Genomic DNA, 18382 nt, shown 5'->3' with positions numbered 1-18382 from the left:
AAAATTGTTTCATCTAGTTTAATCTATATCTGAAATTACTAGTAAATTACAGACTAATCTAAGTCTCTTAATTACAAACACTAATATAAACTACTTGGCAAACACAATATACAGATAATGTTGCATAATAAGGATACGAGGCAACAGTAATGAGGTGAATCTGTATATGAATCTCATCTTGCTACAGAATTCCACTATACTTAGATGGTATAGAAGCTGTCAGTTGTAAAGACCATCATTGAGACTGAGGAGTATATCTGGAGAATTTCAGATAAAGACAGAAAGGTATTAGAGTCAATCAATTCTAAACAAGTCAACCTTGTGTAAAGAAGCAATTGACAAACAAGACTATGTCTTACAATGGGTGTGATAATGACTTAAATATCTAAAGACCATCACAGTCCTCAGCAGCTCCCCATGCTGGGACCCAAGGTGTTAAACAAAAGTCTGGAGAAGCTCTGCCCCAACTCATGTCCTGGCCCTTTTGCTCACTCATTGAAACAGAATAAAAATGGGACAAGGAGACACTATATTTTAGTAATACCATGATATGGACAAGTGACAGCACCAATGATGGCAACACCAATAGTATGCAATAGAAATTCAGCCACCAAGACCTTCTGATGGCCCTGCGGTATCTGAAGGAGCTAACACTCCTTTAGGATCTTCCAATTTTTATTTTATTGCAGTATGGGGGATTAACTCCTAGCTAGCAAGTGCTCTACCACTTGAGCCACACCCCCAGTCCAGGATCTTCCCTTGGCTGACTTTACGTAGGAGAACTGGTATGAACCCACAAAGAAGAACATGTGGAAGACCCTTTATGTGCTAGCATAGTGTCATGCATCAGTGTGAGGCCAGAAAATGACACTGACATTATTAAGATATATTTGGGGGTGGGGAGGGAGTTGGTGGGGAAATATGCATTCAGTAGAGTGGAGTTCTAGGCTAGATCTTATCTAGGCCTCTTGTTTGAGTTCTTTGTGCCAGTGGTTTAGTGGAACTGATTAGGAAGAGAGAATACTGACCCAATTACAAATGAACTGGATTAGAAGTATATAATCAGGTTTCTTGGAGTACATGAAAAAAACCCTTACAAACCATTAGGCAGTATGATGACATGGAGTCACAGTGAGTCCCTGCCATGTACCCTGGGCAGATGTCTGAGCCTCTGTTTCTCCTGTCTCAAGCAGAGATAGTAATGCCCACCCTGCTTACCACACAAGGTGACTGTGATGATCAAACAAAGGAATTGATTAAATATGTCCCAGAAAGTGCACAGTGCTCTGCTCTGCAAATAGCAGATACCACTATCACTGCATTATCATATGTTCCTATAAAGTTTGTGCATTTGTCAATTTTTGGTAAAAATGACTATAATTTTAAAGTGTTAAAGATAGTGATTGGCTAAAAGGAACAGTTACTCATTGAACAATATTTTATAAGTACTTACTGAGAGTCCAATATGTGGCAGAAATTGTGACAGCTGTTGAGCATGAAGTTATGAACAGGACAGACACTGTCAGTCACACAGTTCACAGCCTAGCAAGCTAGAGATAGTGCCACTGTTGGGAGGGCCAGGGGTGTGAGAAATGGAATGGACGTAGCAGTGAAGGCATGTGACAGAGGGGACCAACCTAATGGGAGGATGAGGAGGTGCCAAACTATCTACATAGATCTGATGGATAGAGAAGAATGTGTTGGTCAATGTTGACAAGGGTGCTGTGGGAAATAGTTTGAAAGTAAAGAATATATTTGGTAATGTAGAATAATGGGATTTTCTTACAAATGGAATGCATCTGTATTCATTTTGGAGAGTCTGCTAGAGAAATTTACATATTTTTATCTAATAATAAAATAGCATCTCCAGTTTTAGAAAATTACTAGCCATATAGGAAATGTTCATGGACAACTAAAAGTCTATAAGGAGAAGAAATAAGGTCTCTGGGGAAAACCAAGGAAGAGGTGAGGGACCCAGATGGTGATGGGGCAACTCCCCCCATACACACAGTTGTTTAACTGGGACCACTCTGGGTGCCTGGTCTACACCCTTCATTTAGAGAGTGAAACAAGGGATCTGAACCCCAATCATTGTCCATGAGGGCCCAGGCATCATATATGCTTCCTGAAATGCTCAGTCAGTCCTGCAGAAAGGAATAAAGACCTTTATGGTACAGATGCTCTAAAACCCAAATTTTAAATTCTAAGTATGGTTTCTACTGAATGTGTGTTGCTTTTGCATCACCATAAAGTCAAAAAATCGTAAGTTAAACAACTGTGACTTGAGAACCATCTGTGTGTACAGTGACCTCACTATTGGAAAGGAGGAGGATTTCATTCTCCTTGTGCCTGAGAGAAACCCTTACTGCTGCAAGGGAGAGGGGTGTTAATTACAACACTGGCTGATTTCCAAACGTTTAACAGAAAGCCCAAGTGGTGGCCTGATTGACTGGAGAGATTTTTCCTGAGTCTTCCTTCTTAGAATCCTACTCTGTCCTTCTGAGCCTCCTGGATTGCTGATGGCATCTGTTCCTGGCACAGGTGTACTCTCATGAATTTAGGTGGTTCATCAGCTTGTCCCTTAGGATGAAATTTTGATGAATCTTTGTATGATAAATAGTTAGAAATATTCTGGGAAATCACAATTGTACTGGCCATTTCATTTCAGGTTTTTATGGCTCAAAGGGCTTTTAGTGCCCTCTCCTTTAACTGTGCAACGACTTTGGTTTTTTTCTTCATAGATTATAATCTCTCCGGTACAGAGCACTGTCGAATGAAGTTTGGTTTAATAAAAACAGAATAATCTCTCTGGTACACTGAGCAAAAATGTAGACTTGTAGGGAAATGAATGTTTCAGAGAACAGTTTTTACCAAAAAAGTGGAAAAACTTTCTAAAGCTATTTATCCCCATTCATTGAGAATGACAATTCTAATTCTGCTTTATTAGCTTTCTTAAATATCCTTTGTGACGCTTCAAGTGTGCTATGTCCTGGATAGCCCTGAACACAGAAGAGTGAACCACAACTATAAACTTGACCTCTGAGTCCTTCTTAGAGGGAGAATGAAGATGAGAACCAGAGCATTCACAGCAAAGCTAAGGCCACACACAACTCCTTTTTCTCTTATTTGTTTTCTTTGACCCACTACTTCATTTTGTGAATGCAGGGAGCAGGGTTGAGAGATGAGTCAAAGCTGAAGTAGTGAAAGAGTTAGCAGCACTCAGTGGAGATCATAGCCAGCTGGTTACCAAAGGCTCCAGATTACTGCCAAGAGGTACCCCCCCCATATCACCAACTCCCTCGAGGCGGTAATGAAAATCTCATGAACCAAATGCTTTGCTACGGAGAAGTGCAGGAAACATAATACATAACATCTTTACTTTCTAAAAATATGTGTCCCTTGTATGAATTCAGTCACCATATCCATTATCTTAGCTCTTGATGCCTCCAACTAGTTTCTCTCCCACAACTTCACCTTTCTAATCTGTATTGAAATCTGATGGAATAATCGCTATTCTAGAATATGGTATGATTCTTAATAGCCTATCAGATCAAATCCAAAATCTTCCATCTGACATTTAAGGCCCTCCATTATCTGGCTCCAATCTACTTCTCAAAATTTATTTCCTTCTACTTGCTTACTATAAAGAATTAAGCCATTTTCTCTGCTGAACCCTAGAAATACCCATTCCTGCTTCCAGTCCTTTATTCCTGCTGTTGCCCTCTCTGAAATTTCCTTCTTGCTTCTCTATCTAAAACTAATTTTATCTAAGTTCAGCTACAAAATCCCGTCCCCCAGAAAATGTTCTCTATTGTAGCCCTTTAAAGCCTCCCTTTCCTAAGAGTTCCTACAGCATGTGTAGTACTTATTATATAATCTACCACTTAACTTTTACTATGCAAAGATTACTGTCAATGCAAAGAAGGCTGTCATTCAGCTGTGAGACCCATCAAAGACACCAAGAAAGTAGCACACCATTAAACAAAGCCACCAGCAGTTCCCATGCAAGGTCCATAGCCTTTGCCCTGTGCTACTTTCCTTGACCTGCCTGGGATTCCCAACCTGTTTGGCTTCACTGTAAGATCTGGAAACTCCTCTTTAGTTTTATCTTCAGCTTCCTTCTAGAAGTACCGGTTTCTATCTTATTGTTAAACGAATACACACACATAGACCACCTCCCAAAGTAAAAACTAACATTCCTAGATACCTAGATTGGTCCTAGGTATTTATGTCTTAAGAAGCATCTGGACCACAGTAAAGATTAGAGAAGATCAAGAAAATGTGGGAAAGCCAAGCTTCTTATCTTCAACCACCACCACTTTGAATCCTGGTTAAACCTTAGCCATTCCTATCTCTGTTGATAGCAAGTGCATTCTTCTAGTTGCAACACTTAGCGTCATCCTTGATTCATTATTTTCTTACATTCATTTAATAGTCTATTGGTTCTGTCTTCAAAATATCTCCAGAATTTGACCACTTCTCACCACTTCACTGATCACATCCACTACCATCTCACTTTTGAGCTATTGCATATCTACGGTACGCAGTCTCCTTTAGCCCTCATCCATCCTTGCCACCTAGAATTCACATCCTTGTGGTGTCTCCTCCCACACTGTGCCACAGTTGGTCTATATAACCAAAAGCATATGGCAGAAGTGATAGCATATCACTTCTATAATTAGATAATGAAAGTCTACAGCTCCCACCCCTCTGCCTCCCCGTCCTGTCTCCCTCTTACTCATTAGCTCTAGGAAAAGCAAACTACCATATTGTGATGAGAAACTGACCAACAGCCAATAAAGAAAAGAGCGCTGCCAATAACCACATAAGTAAGCCTATTAGATGCTCCAACCAGAGTAAAGACTTGAATCAATTTTGACCTCAGATGATAACCTGATAAAAATACTCTGAGCCAGGACCACTCATGTAAGAAGCCTCAGAAAATCAAATCTTTGTTCTATTGGCTACTAAGTTTTGAGATAATATATTACACAAGAACAAGCAGTGAAACATCTTAATAGCTGTACCTGTTCTTACCCTCCTTCCAGTCTATTCTCCACAAAACAATATCTAGAGAAATCCCATGGAAATACCAAGTACAACATGGCACTCTCATTTTATGTTCAGATCTGTAGTGACATCACATTTCCCCTAGAACAGAAGTCAAGGTTGTTGCAGTGAACTACCAGGCACTACAGGATCTTGCCTTCCTTCTCTGACCTCTTCTCCTGATTCTCTCTCCACTCTTCTGATCCTGCTGTACTACTTCCCATGCCTCCACCCAAGAACCATGACTCTAGCTGTTTCACCTTCCTAGAATGTTCTCCCAAATTCTCATAACTAACTCTCTCATCTCCTCTAAGCCTTTATCCCAAACCTCACCTTGTTGAGACTACCTGACTCTATTTAATGTAGCAACCTGCCTTCACCCACCCTGGAACCTCCAAGCCCTCTAAAACATTCTATCTGCTTAGCCAAGGAGCTGCTATTTGTCACCTCCTATCATACTTTTTGTATTTATTATGTTCATTGTTCATTGTCTACCTCCACTAGAACCTAAGCTCCTTGAACTGTGCCTGCCATGTACTTGGTACTCAGTTAACACTGAATCAATGAATAAATGCTCCACTATGGAATTGAAGTCCAAGTTGTGACTTAAAATGTTAATGAGAAGTTAGGGGGAGCAGTATTCTCCATGTTTCAAAAAAATCAACTCATGACATATTTGTAAAATTGGTCATGAGCTATAGAGTGCTATACAAGTGTAAGTTGCCTTAATTCAGGGAAGCAAAATTGTAAATCTAATTTAGTAATCATTAGTCCTATTTGAACTATCTTTCTCTTTCCTCCTAACTCTCTCCTTTAAAAATACAAAATGGGGATTCATCTTTCTATTCTCTTTCAACATGAGCTATAGCACTAGGAAACCAAGCATAGTCAGACCAGAACCAACTCAAGGGAAAGCTGAAATCCAATTAGCAAACATCTGATACTAAGGATTCTTTTCTTATACCTGTTGCCTATCATTCCCAAAACTGAGTTGAATGGACGGGAGGAGGGAAGAATTCTTCCCAGGACAAGTCATCTTTCTCTCTTTAAGAATTAGTATGTAATGCCACGATGTACCCCCAGCACAACAATTTTTAAAAGGAAAAAAAAAAGAAAAAGAATTAAACTAAAAATAAAAAAGGAAGTAAAGTTTTAATATAATTCTCAGAATTTTATGCTATATACTCCACCTCAATCTCAAACTCTCTCTCTCTCTCTCTCTCTCTCTCTCTCTCTCTCTCTCACACACACCCTTTATCTTTATCTTGAGACCATATGAGTTCTATTCTTCAAATAACTTATGTTCTAAGTCTTCAGCACATAAAATTTGGTCTCCATCCACTTTAATTTCTTGTAGCTGATTGATGACATGAAATCTCTTCAACTTCCTAGCCAAAAAATAACCACATTTAGTCCTTAAACTAAATAGCAAAATTTTAAGAAGGGACAATTATTTTTTCTTTTAGAATCTTGGCATTTTTCCATTAATATGATAAGACTTTCAACTGGAAATTAATGAAACAACCATCCTAGCTAGGGTTAATGTTATGATTTAAATGCCAAAGATGTTAGCTGTTGCACTGCTACTTGCTAGAGGCAAATAATAGACATATTTTGTTAGAACAGGGTTGGAATTTATTAGGAAATCTCTACATTCACTCTGTGTCTTTAATGACTCCAGCCTTTTGCCCTTGACCTAACCTGTGTAAGAGTCAAGGGCAATGAAATGAATCCACAAGCCTGGGTGATAAGATCATTATGTTTGAGAAAGAGAGGATTCAACTAAGCCAATGAAAATATAATGATGTCTTCTGCCAAATAAAATGCATAGCTTCTAAAAAATAACAAACTGTAAAACAAAACTTAGATCTATGGAAAATAAGACAGTTCCATTTTGAATCTGAAATATTCCTCAAGGCTCATGTGTTGAAGGCTTGGTCCCCAATGCAGCACTGTTGAGGTGACTGAATCGTGAGAACTCTCACTCTCACCTCATCCGTGGATTAATCCATTGATGAAGTCATTGCTGAATTGGGAGGTAGTGGAAACAGTAGGAAGCAGGGCCTAAGCCACCACTTGGGCCTTTGTGTTCTCTCTCGGATGCTCTAGCTCCATTAATGCCCTAAGAGTGCTCTTAGTCTACCCACTAAGTAATCTAGAACTCAAAGGGTAGGAATAAAATGAAGAGGATGCAGAAAGATATATGGAGCAGCAGAAGTAAATCAGAAAGAGAAAGATAATACAACGAAAAATGGAAGAAAAAAGGATGAGGAAAGAATTTTTTAAATGGAGATGGTAACCTAGGAAATGAATAAAATTGATTAGTTTCTATGTGTGTGTGTAAACCAAAATCCAAAATATTAACAGTGATTACAGGTGAACTTTTATGTACCTCTATTTTTTACTTTTAAAATTGCTTTTGATAATAATGTCATTGTGGAGCTCCTTCCACATGACAGTGTTCTAAGCACCCTACATGGGTTAAATCGTATATTTCTTAAGAAAAACCCTTGGGATCAGTTATGGCTACTGTGTCCTTTATACTGATGAAGAAATCATCAACTTGCCCAGAGTCACGGAGCAGTCAGTGTGAGACCTGGATTGCATCCCAGATCATGAGCTCTTAAGCATCCTTCTATGTTGCCAACTCTCAACTGTATTCTATTTTCATAATTAGAAAAAATTATTAAAAGTGGGGTATTAGGAAATAGACTGGATATAAAAGATCGATATGGCAGAGATTTCTTACACAGAAACAAGTGAGTCAGTTTCCAAATCAAAGTAATAAAGACATTGTGCAAAGGAAGAATCTATAGGATCATTTGTATTAATTATTTGTAGAAGTCCAAGGTCCTGGAACATTCTAGAGAGTACATATCAGATAGGTGACATATTCTTTTTTTCAGTGCTGGGGTTTGAACTCAGTGTGTCCTGCACCCTAGGCAAACACTCTACCACTAAGCTACATCCTTAGCCCAGCATGTATTTATTGAACAAATTATGTAAGGGGATGGTGGTGACTCCTTACTCGTCTTTAATTTGACATAACTACAGGCCATCTGTTTTGAATGTCCTGTGGAAAGATGTTAACAAACAATTGGCTTAGAAATTTAAAGAAAATACTAGGACATATTTACTTACTTATGTGTTGACATTTGCACTCCTGGTACAAGTCTAATGGTGGGTGGAGTCTGGTTCCTTACCTGAATTGAGGCAGGGGTATCGTATGTACTTGAGGCATTATATTCCTCTTGCCACACTTTCAAAATGAAACAAAACCAACAAACAAAGGCTGGTTTCATTTGAGAATGTCCTTGATGGAGCAGTATAACATACTAATTTTATTAATCTCACATTTTGGGTACACCCTCTTAATTTTATGTGACAAAGTGGGAGCTCCACATAGAATACTTTTACTGGGTACAAAATTACTTGTGTGATTGAGCTGAAGTTGAACTGGGATGGGTGGATAAGGCATGTAAGAAATTCACTTTTACATATAGAAGAATGACTTTTACATATAGAAAAATGACAGACTGACAAAACCCAACTCAGACGTAAGTATTGGGTCAGCATTTTCTAAAAAGTCAACCATGTTTAAGCCTATCACTTCAAGGGAAACAATTGACAGCATTTGTTATCAATGATAAAATTAGAATGGATGTGATTTTTTTTTTTTTTTTTTTGCCAAGGCATCAAGAAAAATATTGCCATTTGGAAGATTTGAATAACTTAGCCAACCAGTATTTCCAAATGCCGATGCATAGTGTTACAAAATCACACACAGATCTGTTCAAAGTACAAGCCAGGCCTAAGGAATGTAATGTAACACAGGACAGAAAGCTCACTGTGTGATTTCAGTCTCCATGTCACAATTAACCTTTGGGAAACTACCACTTGTCAAATTTGGGTGCAGTATCAAAGAATATCTATACTTATCTGAGAAGGCTGTGGAAAAACGTCTCCTTTTCCAACTCTAAGTGTGAAGCAGGATTCTCTAACCAAAATCACATTTGCAACAGACTGAATGAAGAAGCAGATATAAGGACCCCACAGCCACCTGACATTACAGAGAATTCCAAAAACATAAAATAATACCATTCTCCTCATTAAACTTTTTGTTTTGGAAAATTTAGTTATTTTTAATTTTAAACAATGTTATGTTAACATACAATGGGTTTTGAATTATTATTTTAATTGAATGCTTAAGAAATACCATTTTTAATTTCTCTGTAACTTTTTTTTTTTCTGTGCTAGGCAAGCCCTCTACCCTTGAGTAACAGCTCCTCTTTTACTGCTTAATATGATGAATATCAATAAAATCCACACAAACACCAACTCAAATCCAACGCTGTTCAATAACTCAAGCACGTTAAGAGCATTCTGTGAACCACTGTTCTAGAAAATGACAGAAGAAGGCTGGGCTGGGCAGTGCAAGCCTGTAGTTCTGTGGAGGCTGAGCTAGGAGGGTGATTTGAACCCAGGAGTTTGAGACGAGCATGGGCTACATAGTGAGACTTCATTTCAAAAATCATCATCCTCACATCATGACAGAAAAATAATGGAAAAAGAAATACTGATAAATGAAACCAAAATAAAAATAGTAACAGAACAGAAAAAAGAAAACTTTACATTTCTGCCATTGTAATAAATGAAAACCCCAACTTTAAAAGATACTTTCAAATTCATTTTTATAAATACAAACCAATGTTCTTTTTAAGCACCCATGATACGTAAGAAAATTGACCATTTATTGGACCACTAAAGCAAGACTATTCATTTTGAAGAACTCTTATCAAGGCTGAGGATGTAGCTCAGTGGTAGAATGATTGCCTAACATGTGCAAGACCCTGGATTCAATACTCAGCACTGCAAAGAAAACAAAAGCAAAAAATAAATAAATAAATAAAAGTCAAAGAATTCTTATATGGACAAAATTCTCTGACCACTACTCAAATTTTAAGTCAACACCAAAAGATTAAATTTAAGTAATATATGTTTAAAAATTAAAACATACTCTTCTAAATAGCTATAAATGAAAGAATATCTCTTAAAGGACATTTTTTGAAAATTACAACTCAGCATATGCATATCGTAGGATATAGATAAACTGGAACTTAGAAGTCATTTCATAGCTTTAAGCACTTATACTAGAAATTATTATTAAAGGCTAAAGTTAAAGAGCTAAGCATACAGCATAGAGGAGGAAAAAATGGAATTGACCCAAAGTAGAAAGAGAGGTATAAAAAAGATAAAAATGGAAGTTACCAAAGTAAAGACATGTTAGAAAGGGCAATTTAAGACAATAGTTGTTTTTTTGAGTTGGCAAAGAAAACTAGCAAATTGATAAAGACAACCAAATATTAGAAAAGAAAAAGGACACAGAATTTTAGATGTAGCACACATTCTTAAAAAAAGAGTATTATAGCCAGGCATGGTGGTGCATGACTGTAATCTCAGCACTAGCATTTGAGGGACAGAGACAGGAGGATGGAGAATTCAAAGCCAATGTGGACTACATAGTGGGTTCTAGGCCAACCTGGGCTATGTGACCCTGTCTGGGAAAAGAGAGAGAGAAAGAGAGAGAGAGAGAGAGAGAGAGGAGAGAGAGACAGAATTATGAATATTTTTATGCTAATAAATTTGAAAACAGACAAAATGAGAATATTTTTAGATTAAAAAGACAAAATTGATCAATTACTTGGAAAAAGAAAAATAGTAACTTTATAGTAGAGAAACCTAGCAGAAACTGCATTCACCAAGTGAAGGTACAACGCTAAGATGTGAGAGAAGAAAATCAGACAAGCTTAACGGAAAGCCATTCTAGTCAGTACCTGATGGTGGGTGCCTAGTCACTGTGTCACAATAAGCCAAGGATAAGTATGTGAGCAAAGAAAACAAAAATAAAAACAACTAACCTTTGGAGGTGGAACTGCAAGTGACTTGTCTCAGATTAGCAATTTGTCATTAGTAATGCTTATACAACTGAATATAAATGGAAGAAAAGACCATCTGACTGAGAGAGAAGTACTGGAGTGAAGAAATGAGCTGGGAGAACTAATAAATTTCTCCCTGTAGCATCCAGAATCCTTAATTTCTCTTCCTCTGCTCCACACCTAAAAGCCTATTCACAGTAATTGTTATGCAATTCCCCAGTGTGAGAAAAGAGACTTGTACTGTGCTCTTTCTCTCTCCACCTGTATGGAAAAGTTCCCTTTGATTCCTTAAAAGAAAAGATTTCTACTCTCCAGACCCAATCAGTCTGCATCTGAAAGACCTATTTAAAAAGAAGTGAAAGTCAAAAAGGCAACTCATTTTATGCAACTCCAATTCCAAAACTCCTGAGAAGTCGATGTGCTCTACCTATTTATGTGTTTGCAAGGTTGCCAATAGACTGAGAAACAGCCTGTTTTGGTGTTAAAGAGTAGAATCATAGCACGCAAGTGCTGAAAGAAATGGTCATGATTATCCCCTCCAGATTTCTTATTTTACATGTGAAGAAACTGAGGTCCAGAGAGATATTGACATGGGATCACAGTTATCTTTGTTAACACTGAAATGATTAGACAAGTAGACAAATCGCTGGAAGACACTTACGCTGTTGGCTAACCAGTAGTGCATTGTGAACACGTAAACACTCATCCAGGAGGAGAAAATGAAAGTTATATACATCAACTCCACGACCCCTGCCCTTCGTTTTCCTGCCAATTCACCGAGCAAGCTTTATTGTACTTTTGCTATGCTGATCCAGGTGTAGGGGCACAGTGCTAGCCATACAAAGTTTCTACTAGGGAAAATTTCAGTCATTCATCCATGCATTTATTCACGTTGTTTTGTTGTTGTTGTTTTGGGGAGTTTTTTTGGTGCCTTGCTCATGCTAGGCAAGTGCTCTACATCAGGCTATATCTCCAGCCCCTTCAAGGAATCTTATCATCAAAGATTCCTCTAAACACTAGGAAAAATTACATCCCAGTGCCCACACTTTAAGGTCTTTTGTTCATAATTGGCTCTAATAACTACAAATATAATACAAGTCCAAGCATAAAGCTATAATAGGACATCTTATCTTAGAAGGTATGCTTTTTCATATACTGGAGCACTGCTTCTTAAAAACCTTGAAAACTAGGATATCATTCACTCAAGGAGACTTACTACCTTTAATGAGCTAGTACTGCCTGAGACCTAGGATATAACAATGAAAAGACAGACCCAATCCCCGCCCTTGTGAAGCTTTTGGAGGTGAATACACAGTTGCAGATGTGACAAGTGCTGAATAGAACAAAGCACAGAGTACTCAAAGAGAACTTGTCATGGGGCTCTTGTAGCATGGTGCCATGAGCACATTCCCAGCCATCCAACTATAGATAACATAATTTTAGGACCAAAGAATCTGCTGCCTGGCTCTGACTCTACCACATCATACTGGTGTGGAAGCCATATTTCCTGGAGGACCACTCCCAGCCAGTGATTGGGCATGGCAGGACACTCAAGAAGGCAGGGGACAGGTTGGATGGCTGCCGTTGACTCAATGGCCCTCTATATGACCTTGCTGAACCTTCTTTAGAAGGCACAACCATATCAGAGGCTTCCTTACAACATTCCTTCTCTTTCTCCTTAACTGGGGGTCATCTGACAGCTCTCCTTCCTTTTCCCAACCCTTCTACATTTCATCTCACAGGTGATTCAGCTAATAAAATTTTTAATCCCATTTTTGTCTCTTTATCTCAGATAATCTAGACTCACATAGGACCTAATTTAGGGTGGACCTATTTAGGATTGGGTTACTGGGGAAGGGACACAAGCTAAGATTTATGAAGGAAGAATTAATCAGATGTAGGGAGAGAAAAAAGGAGGTGTATGAATGCACTGCCGGAATAGCATGTCAAACTCCTTGAGGCAAGGCAGAACTTCTCGTGATGCAGACTAAATGGAGGGCAGTATAGCTGGACTGTAATCTTTCAAAAAGGAAGAGAATAGTGTCTGATGAAACTTAAGACACAGACGGGCTGGGTGCTGGTGGCTCACACCTATAATCCTAGTTACTCAGGAGGCAGAGATCAGGAGAATCACAGTTTGAAGCTAGCCCCAGCAAATGGTTAAGAGAACCTATCTCAAAAATACCTATTCAGCCAGGCACTGGTGACTCATGCCTATAATCTAGTGACTCAAGAGGCAGAGATCAGGAGGATCACAGTTCAAAGCCAGCCCGGGGAAATACTTTGCAAGATCCCATCTTGAAAAAGCCCTTCACAAAAAAAGGGCTGGGTGGAGTGGCTCAAGGTATAGGCCCTGAGTTCAAACCCCAGTACTACAGAAAAATTTTTTAAAAAGAAAGAAAGAAAGAAGGAAGGAAAATACCTACCAAAACAAAAAAGGGCTGGCAGAGTAGCACAAGTGGTAAAGCACCTGCCTAGCAAGTGTGAGGCCCAGAGTTCAAACCCCAGTACCACCAAAAAAAAAGTACACAGGTGGAGTGCAGATTATACAAGGATTTCCATTAACTTGGGGGATTTCAGATGAGATTCTACATGCATAGGGTAGGTATGTAGGGTCTCTAGCAAGATAACAACATGATAAAATGTGTTGTGAAGACAGCACTCTGGCCATGGTGAATGGATGAAAATAGGCTGGAGGAAATCAACAAGGAGACTACTGGAAAGAGCCAGGGAAGATAAATTCAGGATTATTTCCTACACAATAAAAAAATTAATTTTCATAGTCTCCCTGACGATTCCATACTGCTTTTATTTACCTCAAGACATTTCATATTTGGCGTTTTACTCTTTATTTAGGTACAAGTCTTAACTTTCACTATCTTTGTGCAAGTGGAGGTTATATCTTACTCAATTTATAATGTCCTGTAGCATGTGAATTCATTTATAGTATTCAAAAGTAAAAGATATTGTAAAAATATTACAGTCTACCTCCATCCTTTAATGTAGGCGCTAGAGACCTACAAAACTTGCACAAGGAAGTAATGGGAAAGGCCACACAAAACTCACTGACTATACAAGCTGTTCCTTCTATAAAATGAAATAAGGCAAATAAATTGGACTTTATTATATAATAAATTTGATCTAGGGGTTGCAGGTGTAGTTTAGTGGTAGAGTGCTTACCTAGTAGTATGTACAAAGCCCTGGGTTTTGTGGCCCATTTTTGCACCACAAAAACGAATAAATAAATAAGTGTGAGCTAAAACAAAAGTGTTGAAAAGAATAAAAATGAGCTAAATTTGGGTTGAATCTGGGGGAACCATCAGTGGGAAAAGAAGACATCAGTAAATCATCCCCAGCAGAGATTAGGAGATATGGCAGAACTGAAAATAAAAATGGTAGATGTAATGGTTAACCTTGGTCATCAACTTAACTGAATTGAGAAATGCCTAGAAAATTGGTAAAGCACCCTTCTGGGTATGCCTGTGAGGGCATTTCCAGAGAGGATTGATTGGCACATAGATGAGGAACTGAGGGGGGAAGACCTGCCCTGAATGTGGCAGCAAGGTCCAATGGGCTGGGAGCCCGGATGGAACACAAAACAGAAGCACCAGGGAGTTGTGTATACCTTCACTCAACTCTTCTTGATGGGTGCATTGTTTGCTATTGCCTTACCTCACAGACTCAGACTTCGGGTTCTTCAGCCTTTGAATGTGGACTTGAACCAGCTACTTTCCAGTCCTTCAGCCTCAGACTGGTGCTGCATCATTGTCCCTCTTGTTCTGAGGCTTCCAGCTTCTTGGACTGAGCACCTACTAGTTTCCTGGCTCTCATATCAACAGACTGCCATGGTGGGACCATCCAGCCTCTGATCAGGTAAGCCTATCTAATAAATTCTTCTTATAATTCTGTAGACATTCTATTGGCTCTGTTCCTCTGGAGAACCCAGACTAACACTGTAGACAAATATAGTATGACTCTTTAAGGAAGGAAAACTTCCTTGGGGGAAGGGTCAAAGAGAAGACTACTGAAAGCTCCAGATGAAGTTTTATGACATGGCTCCAACATCCTTGGGTAACTCCATCCCTTTCTTTTTTTTTTAACACTAGTGACTGAGAGGTTTGAGAATGGAAATGGGAAATTCAAACAACCAAAGTGACTGTCCCCAGTAGAAGCAGAGGCTCCAGGACTCCATGGTCAAGCAAGAAAGCAACCTAACACCCAAAGGCGCACCACCCCTAGAAAGAGGATGCTTTCCTGCTGATGTGAACTCAGTACCGAACATTTTCCCAAGGCTTGTAAAGCCAAGCTTTTCAACCCTGCCACACTCACATGCCCAGGCTTCAAGTTGACCTTGAAAGGACGTGCAGGCAGGTCTCAACTGGCAGAAAGACAGAAAAGAAATAATACATTCATGCAAGTGGGGCATGCTTGAGCCAAACCTTTATCTTCATGGTTGGAAGTCAATAGATAACACCTAAAATGGGTAGCTCAAGACATGGCAGCATGAATTACTGCATATGGAGATAAAGCATGAATTACTGCATAAGAGAGAAAGAGGCCAAAGAGTCAAGCATAGTTATCCCTGGAGATCAGAGCCATGAAGACAGCAGTTTCAGGGAAACCGCTATTTTTCACAAAACCATTTTAGCATTACTTGACATTTTAAACTAAATACATCTTTGATGAAAATAAAAATAAACATTTTAAGAAAAATGTTTATGCCACATATCTCAGCTCTGAGGCAGCCTGTAGTTGCCAGTTTCCTACCACTAAACATAGGTTTGGAGCAAGAAACAATAGAACAATTGGCAGAGGATCCTGTTCTCTTTCAGAGCACAGGCAAAATGATAGTTAAATTCTTGGATAGATGGTAGAGTCAGACCAGAGGGCTTCCAGTTCCAACTGCCTGTTTGCTTGTGACCTTGGGTAAGACACTGACGTATCTATGCCTCCATTTCTTCATCAATCCTCAGAGATTCAACTGAAGATCTAATTGAGTTAATACATGCAAGGTACTTAGAACAGTACAACCTGTGGCACACTACGCACTATATCTACACAATCTATTAAGGTTCAATATTATTAAGCCGTCTCTGGTAGCCTCAAGTAGCCCCAACACCAATGAGCCAGCAAAAGACACAAGGAGCCCCTCACCAAGGAGAGGGGACATCTAGGCTCACAAGAAGGACACAGTCACTGCTTTCTTTGGGCCCCTCGCTGCTGGCACCGGGGTTGAGGGTGCGGGTCGAGGGAGGAGAATACTTAAACTGCTTTCATTGAATTTGGAAAAGTCCAGGCCCAACAAGCATTATGCCTTTTCTTTCTTCTTTCTTTTTTCCTGATTATTGTAACCAGGACTGAAACCTTCACTTAAGTAAGCTTCTATATTCATGAATTTATCAATGAGGAAACAGAACCCTGGGAGAGGGAACCGAGGGAGTGGGAACCCTTCCCCCAGGATGGACTGGAGGAAGGGTTGTGGAACTGCTTACACATTAAATAGGATATTTTATTTATGGGGAAAGTTGATGAAGGACAAGTGATCACAGACATCCCAAGCACTCACATATCTGAATTATCCCTTTGTGTGTAGGGGGTGGATGTGGATGTGTGTGTATATATGAAGAGATGTAGGCACAGAAAGATAAAAAAGACAGAGAAAGAAGAAAGGGAGAGAAGAGAGGAAGGAGGAGGTCCAAGGCATAGAAGAAAGAAAGGATGAGAAGATAGAGAAAAGGAAGGGCTGGGGTAGAGGTGGAGGAGGGGAAATAATACCTAAAAGCCCCTCCCTCAAAAGTAAACAGTCCCACAAAACATCCTCTGCTAAACATCTCTGATGACAAGTTGTTTGTTAGAAAGTTGCTGGTTGGACTAGTAGAAAGCTATGTTAGGAGACTTTGACTTTGCAGCAGTCACTGCAGTGTACCTCCAAACTCCTAGCTGCAGAAGAACCACCCTTGACCCAGGCCTACCTGGGGCTGCTCCCAGGGACTGAACTGACAAGGATTCCGAGGCCGTGGAAGGACTCTCCAGGCAACTTAAAGTAGAAGACTCCCAACGCTTTGAGAAGCTTTCTTAAACCGCTGGGCTGAAATGAAAGTCACTTTCACCCCATCTCCCTTTCCTCTCTCCAGAATTCAGTCAGACTTCGTAAGAGCCAGAGCTCTTTGCCTTCCCAGCTCCCTCCCTATATCCCCCAAGGGGCTTCTCTAATAAAATCTTTGCATGTTTGATCTCATGATGTCATCTGCTTCTTGGAGAATCTGGACTAACATGCATAAACAGAGACAAAATGTCCTCCTTTTCTCCTGTGGCTCCCAGTTCTATCTGAGGGAGCTACTCTTAAGTCTACTGTTGCCCCAGTTTTTACCCCTCTTGATGACAAGAGAGGTAAAATCTAATGGAGGGCAGAGGTCAGATGTGCTGATACAAAAGAGATCTGAACTGATGACTTCCTATAAATGCTAAGACTTGGCCTCCCCGTGGACAGCTTGAAAAGACAAAGAAAGCGTAGAAGAAATTAAAAAGTTAGTCAAAGACCTTCATCTAGGCCTAGGCAACCTTCAAGGGATAGATCATTCCAAGATTGTTTGAATTGCTGCAGAGAGCAAAACATGTAAAGTTTTCCAACTCATTCTAATCAGCTAGCATAACACAGATATCAAAATGCAGCAAAGAGACCACATATCCACACACACAGAGAGAGAGAGAGAGAGAGAGAGAGAGAGAGAGAAATGAGACTTGTGTCAGTTACAACAAGAGTGACAGCTAACATTTATTGAGTGTTTATCATGCCCCGTGAGCTCTTCTAAAGGTTATATACCTCACCCCGGTGCTAGGAAACAAGGTCTTTTGCTATTATCCTTTTTTATAGAGGAGAAACTGAAGCCTGGAGAGATTAAGGAACTTATTCAAGGTCACACCACCTTGAGTGCCCCAGCAGTGGGACTGGAATAAACACAGATAAAACTCTCAGTAAAAATATGCGTTGCATTGGGAAATGTAGCTCAGTGGTAAAGCACTTGCCTAGCATGTGTGAGTCCCTGGGTTTGATCCTAACGCGCACGCGCACACGTACCAGTTAACAACTAAATTAAAATTTAAAAAATAAAAACTTAAAAAGATCTACTCAAAGTTCAAAAATAAAAAACTCAAAAAAAACAAACAATTTATTATTTAAAAGAATAAGACTTCATGACCATATATGACTTATATCAGTCATAGAAAGTTACTCAAAAAAAGAGTAAATTTTTTTATAACTACCATTACATTAAAAGGATAATAGAGGAGTGGGGGGATTGGTGGCATTGCTCCTGTCATCCCAGCTGTAGAAGGATTGCACCTGTACTCCCCCTCTGGGGAAGCAGAGGCAGGAGGGTCATGAGCTTGAGGCCAGC

At 39.4% G+C, this 18382-nt stretch overlaps 1 protein-coding gene across 4 annotated transcripts in view; it reads right to left on the bottom strand.

The window, feature by feature from the left end:
* Positions 1-18382, bottom strand: part of Grhl2 (grainyhead like transcription factor 2) — a 150848-nt gene that overhangs the window by 111718 nt on the left and 20748 nt on the right. The gene's annotated exons all lie outside the window — the stretch shown is intronic.

Source organism: Castor canadensis, chromosome 3 (genome assembly GCF_047511655.1).
Source record: "Castor canadensis chromosome 3, mCasCan1.hap1v2, whole genome shotgun sequence".
Classification (NCBI taxonomy): Eukaryota; Metazoa; Chordata; class Mammalia; order Rodentia; family Castoridae; genus Castor; species Castor canadensis.
Note: the sequence above shows the minus strand (reverse complement) of the source record. Positions and strands in the feature narration are given on the sequence as shown.